The sequence below is a fragment of the Marmota marmota genome, unplaced genomic scaffold (genome assembly GCF_001458135.2).
Source record: "Marmota marmota marmota unplaced genomic scaffold, marMar, whole genome shotgun sequence".
Lineage (NCBI taxonomy): Eukaryota > Metazoa > Chordata > Mammalia > Rodentia > Sciuridae > Marmota > Marmota marmota.
Window position 1 is genome coordinate 24749871 of NW_026000142.1, and position 6455 is coordinate 24756325.

The 6455-nt window shown below is 39.8% G+C and overlaps 1 protein-coding gene and 1 non-coding gene across 15 annotated transcripts in view; both read left to right on the top strand.

Annotated features, from left to right (window-relative positions):
• Window positions 1–6455, top strand: part of Atxn7l1 (ataxin 7 like 1) — a 234968-nt gene that overhangs the window by 150143 nt on the left and 78370 nt on the right. The window lies entirely within an intron of this gene.
• Window positions 2411–2483, top strand: Trnaa-agc. The gene has a single exon. It is a non-coding gene; the product is annotated as a tRNA-Ala (tRNA).

Here is a 6455-nt window from a genome sequence, read left to right on the forward strand (position 1 = left end):
AAAGGAAGGAAAGAAGGGAGGGAGGGAGGGAGGGAGGGAGGACCAATCTCATTGCTTTATTGTGGGGATGAATGATAGAATCCCAATGGCTTTTGTTACTATCTTACTTTTTTTTTTCTATTTCAAGTAAATTCAATCCAAGGCAAGCAATAGATTGTGGTCTATGAGGATCAGTTATTATTTATGGAATAAAGGACAATCACAACTAACAGTTAATAAATTCAATTCTAGAAATAACAGAATTCTTATTCAATCCCTTTATCCACTGGACAAACATACACCATGTACTTTCTTGAGGCTTAGGGATTATCACAATGAACACAACCCCCTGACTTTGTGTTCAAGAGGCTCATCCCTGGTGGAGAGGAAACTGTATTAAGGAACCTTTTCAGATTCACCCAGTTTCATATTCATTGTGGACTGACCTATGATGGTTTGGCCATGTGGAACTCTTTCTGGTAGAAAGCAGTTGCCAGTATAGAAGACTGAGGTGGTCAGTGTTGGCTTCTTCCCCATCACCTCCCTACCAGGTCATGTGAATGAGGCTAGAAGACTGAATTCTGCCTCAGATACAGGCCTTTATCAAACAACCCCTTATTATTAACAAGTAGGTACAAACAGTTGATTCAACCATTCTGTAAGCTTGATGAGAGCCCAGCTCTGTCTCTTTCAAAATATTCCAACCATACCTTGCACAAAATGTTCATTTGAGGCAGCTGCATGAGTACTGCAGAGAAAGGACACTGTGCCCCAAATCAGCATGGTGCCCTTATAGACAGTCCTGATTCAATAATGGGACCCCGGAAAGCCTCAAGTGCCATCCTCAGAGCCTAGAGATAGGCTTCACTGGATTCTAACACTTTGTTAAATCCAGGTTGGAGTGTGGCTGTCAGGACTTTGGGCTAGGTCATATATCTTGAATATCTTTAATTTCACCAATAAAACCCCATTTCTGACATTCATTAGACTATATCACAAGTTTCAACAATAAAATCCATTTTTTTGAGTTCAGAATGTTGATAAAATATATATATATCAGGAACACTTAAAGAAGTCAATTTGGGATTATGGCCCTCTTTGATCAATACCAGTTACCCAATCTAGACTTTGTATTTCTGATAGCGTGAGAGCTGATGACCCTGAGAGATAAAGCATAGACTCATTGGTGCATACGCAGTGGAACACAAGTTGAATTCAGATACTTTTTATTTATTTTTAATATATTTTTATTTTTTATACTCAAGTATTTTTAAATAGATTATAGACATTGTAACTCTGTTCCATTTATTTTTCTTATTCAAAAGGTATAATTCCCAGTGTGTATTTGTGTGTGTTTGTGTCTGTCTGTCTGTCTGGTTATATCTTAAATGACCATATGACCATGTGACCTAGTTTGCCTGGTACAGTCAAAATTTATGCCTGTTGCCCTGGGATCCATCCACATAGCACCCTCTTTTATTTTCAAAGGCATCCAATTAGGACAATGAATTATATGATTTCTCTATTTCTAGAAAGAATGCTATGGCATAGAATAAAGAGTGGGGGAGGGGGAGAGACAGGAAAACTGGCCTTGCACAGTGGTGCTCACCTCTAATCCCAGAGACTCAGGAGGCTGAGGAAGGAGGATCACAGGTTCAAGGCTATCCTGGGCAATTTAGCAAGGCCCTAATCAATTTAACAAGACTCTGTCTCAAAATAAAAATGGCTGAGGATGTAGCTCATTCGTAAAGCACCCAGGGTTCAATCCCTGGTATCAAAAACAAAAGTTCATACACACACACACACACGAAAACTGGGTTTGGATCCTGCCTCTAGCATTTTCTAATATGGTGGGCTTGGGCAAGTTGCCTCACTTCTGTTAAACATAGTTTCCTCATCTGTAGACAGAAAAATATCCGGCATGCTAGCTTGCTCCCTCTCCCTCCCCAGTTGGTTTTTGGTGAGATAACAGTTATCTCATGCATGTGAATGAGGCTTGGAAAGAGAACAGAACTAACTAGAGTTAGGGATTGTTCCTATCCTTAAACTACAATTGTTTTATGCTTGGATTGACTCTAGTTTGGAGACAACTAGCTTCAGAATATAGATAATGTGAGCTTTTTAATTTGTCTTTCTCAAGACTACAAAGGCCGGTAGCCTGCTTCTTCCAAGGGAGTAACTAGCAAAGCCATCTACCTGGGTGTACATGACTCCTTAAGTCCATCAGAGAAAAGAACTTGAACTTGACCACCAGAAATCAGTCCTTTGACTTAAAATGCTTTAATGGAAACATTTTTCAATAAAGATTCAATTTATACCTGATAATCCCAGCTGTTCAGAGGCTGAGGCAGTAGGATAGCAAGTTCAAGTCCAGCCTGGGCAATTTAGCAAACCCTGTCTCAAAAATAGAATTAAATTTTAAAGAGGGATTGGTGGTGTAGCTCAGTGGTAGAGCACTTGCCTAGCAATGCAGGAGACCCTGGGTTTGATCCCCAGCACTTCTGGAAAAAAAAAAAAATTCAACTTACCCTTCCTTATATGAATAGAACTCTTATGAAAGGTTAAGAAGACATGAGAATGGGGTATGATACAAGTAAGAGCTATGCTCCAAACAGAAGGACTAGTTTGCATAATAATATGTATTTTATTTTTTCAAAGTGAAAATTGCTTTTGTTCTTATATTATAAAAAGAATGTACAGCATGTTGTACATCTTCCATATATACAGTCTTTGTCAAACATTAATTTTTTTAAATTTTAAAATGAAAATATCAAGAGAATTCAAAAATAAAAATAAAAAAGTATGCACTGCAGAAACTGCCTACATGTCAGAAAATCTAATAGTAAAATAAGAAAAAAAAAATTTCAGTGTGAGACTGTCAAACTTTTTCCTATAGGTATGTATCTGTGTGTTGTACATATGTATCTCTATGCATCTTTTTATATTTTTAAAAATAAAAGTAGAATTCTATTATAGACATTGCTTTGAAATCTGCTTTTTTCATCTAAAATTGTTGTGAACAAATTTCAGTGAATACAGATCTGCATCATCATTTTTATAGGTTTCCAGCATTCCATTGAATGAACGTGCCAATAATTTACTTAGCCAGTGCCTGATTGCTTGCCATTTAGATTGTTTAGAGGCACAGTGTTTACACCTTTTGCTATATTTTTTTTAAAAATCAATATATCTACCACACATAAACTTGACACACATTTGAAAACACAACCAGAAATGTCATATATTAATTAGTTTGTTTTTTTACTTTTAGGTGAATGAAACCATGACAGTGGGAATATAGATTAGCAGAGGCTGTTAAAAAAAAAAAACAAAACAAAACAGGGTAAAGGGCAGCTCAGGGTGGAGAGCCAAAATACTGCATCCTTGCAGACTGCCAGAAGCCAGCTAAATGACTTGGGGAATAGCCTCCTTACACACAGGGGCCCAGATATTGTCATTCATGAAGCAACATTGCTTCAAGAGCATTTGTCATCTTATAGCCCAACCAGCCAGAGCCCCAATCATCTGAATACTCCATTCAAAAAAGAAAAAAAATCTATGCTCATGGGCTCGTGTTCTCATGTGGCACATTCAATAACACCTCAGTATCATGACCTCTGCCACTGAGTAAAGCGCCTTGGGAACCCAGCCAAGAGCCCTGTGCATTTTGGAGCAGGACCAAATCACTGCATCTAAACTCCACACCAGTCATAGGAGTGCCTTCGGGTTCATTGAGAAGCAGCTTGCCTTCAGTCATACAGCACGCTAGCCAGCTTAGTGTCTGATTTCTAGTTGGAGAAGTAGAACTCTAAGGAGAAGGATGCAGTGGCAGGCCCTGAGAGCAAAAAGGAGTGATACAGACTGCAGAAACAGAAAAAGAAAAGTGGGGATGCTGAGGCCCATTTTGGGGCAGGGCAACTAACTGAATACTTTTTCAGTGTTTACAAACCCTAGGCACCACCCATGATGGTGGGGCAATCAGTTATTGAGTTGGACCAAGATGTTAAACAAAAGGAGAAGAGATGGAAAGAGAAGGAAGGGAGGACAGGGGAGCGGAAATATCAAAGTGCTTCCTAGGTGATAAAGATAAGTATGATCCTTTGGAGCTTTTTGTGCATATTAAGTTGCAGGGTAAAATTTATTTCTCAAAGTGGATCAGGGTCAAAAAGTTTGAAAACTACTGTTTTAGACCCTGAAGTCATCATAGTTTTACATCAATGAATGCCCTTAACACCACCTTCAGTTACCAGAAGGAATCACAATGTTCAAAACAGTCATCCCTCAGTATCATTGGGGCATTGGTTCCTGGCCAACCCCTACCTGCCCCCCAGGATCAGGTGCTCAAGTTCATTACATAAAATGGTATAGTTAGGGAGCTGGGGTTGTATCTCAGAGGTAGAGCACTTGCCAAGCATGTGCAAAGCTTTGTATTCAATTCCTAGAACCACAAAAATAGTTTAGTGTTTACATATAGCCTACATACCTCCTCCTATACACCTTAAGTCATCTCCAGATTACTTATAATACCTAATACAATGTAAATGCTATGCAATGGTTGTTAGACTGTATTGTCTAAGGAATAATGACAAGAAAAGTCTGTACATGTTCAGCACGGACACAATTTTTTCCTATATATTTTCCACCCATGGTGGTTAAATCATTATGGGAACTCTTTGATAGAGAATACTAGCTGTACACCAATCAAGAAAACAAAGTACAATGGTGTGAAGATCTTTTGAAAAGATTCCTGTTACACAGTCTCTATGTTACTATTGGGATGATCAGCTGAAGTCCAGGTCCTTGGCATCCTGAACAAAGAACTGAGCAAGACACCAGGACACACAGAAGTAACAGATAGAATCCAGATTTATTGCAGGTGACAATAGCACTGCATTAGATAGAACGGAGTGGGCAGTGGTAGAGAGAGAGATAGGCTCAAGGCCCCAATGTCTGGAAATTAGGGCCTTATACCCTGAACTATGGGGCCTTCTCTACCCTGTAAGAACCTGACGGAGGACCTTACCCCATTTTCTCCCATTGGTTATCTTCTGATACCTGATTAGAATTTTTCCAATCCCTCCCGCATTGGTTACTTTAGAAAACCTAATTAAAATAATGCCCTCGTTACTACCATTGGTCAATTTTGAAATTTGAACCTGTGGCGGGAGTTGCCATGGTGATAAGTCCTGCAGTTGTTATGATAATGGGGTTTATTGTCCTCCAGAGGCTTCTTTTTAATACACTGTCTCCTCCATCCTGGTGTCCATGAACTCCTACTTAACAGCTACAACTTTTTTTCTTTTGAAGAGTTGGCATTATGAATTGTAAAGAGAAAGCCTTTCTACCATCTCCCTAACTTGAACCACAAACACCTTTGTATGTGTGTGTCTGTGTGTGGCTTTAGGGACTGAACCCAGGGGCACTCTACCCCTGCCATTTTTTTTTTTTTAAATATGGTACTGGGGATTGAACCCAAGAAGGCTCAATGAGCTACATTCCCAATCCTTTTCTTTTTTCTTTTGAGACAGGGTCTCTAAATTGCTGAGGCTGACCTTGAACTCTGATGCTCCTGCCTCAGCCTTTGGAGTCCCTGGGATACAGGAGTGCACCACCATGTACAGGTCCCAGTCTTATCTTGTTTTATTCTTGTTCTTGTTGTTGTTTGTTTGTTGTTGTTTGTTTTGTTTTTCCTCGTTTTAGTTTAAGACAGGGTACCACGAAGTTGCCAATGCTGTCCTTGAACTTTTAATCTTCCTGCATCAACCACCTGAGTGTCTGAGATTACAGGCATGCACCACCACACCCAGACAACTTTTTTAAAACACCAAATTTAAGACACATTTAATATAAAGATATTGATTTGACCTAATAAGCTATACATGTATCTTTGTAATACAGTTGAGAGGCATTCATTCGTTCACACTGTATTGAAAACACAACACCTCTATGCTCTGGCTAGGCCTTGTCCTACAAGGATAAAGGAGATTCAGAACTGGCCCTCAAAGAACTTCAGTCTAGTGGTCTAGGTTGCAGCCTCCCCATATTCATTGACCTTCACTATAAGGTCATTTTTTCAAATTGCTGTGTAATTCTGGCTGAGGCTGGTTGAAATCTGTACTCTCTTGAAAATTTTAGGGTATGTGGTCCCATATGTGCAAAACTAACCTATGATGTTAGCTAAAATGCCTTGAGTTGTAGGTCCACATCATAAAAGTTAAGCTAAAAAGCTCCTCACAGATTCAATCAAGCAGACTGGCTTGGTCCTGTGAATCCAGGAGATAGGACAGACATGCAGAGTGTCAAGCCCAGTGCAAATACTGGCTGGAAGTCTGCAAGGCAATACCAGGGACCAGATTCCAAGGGTGCAGACCAAGCTGCAGCCTGTAGTAGCAACTGCTGCTAATGTGTATGTCTAACCAGCCCCCCGCCCCCCCCGCTCCTCAGACCTCTGTCATCATATCCCTTATCCTTTCACA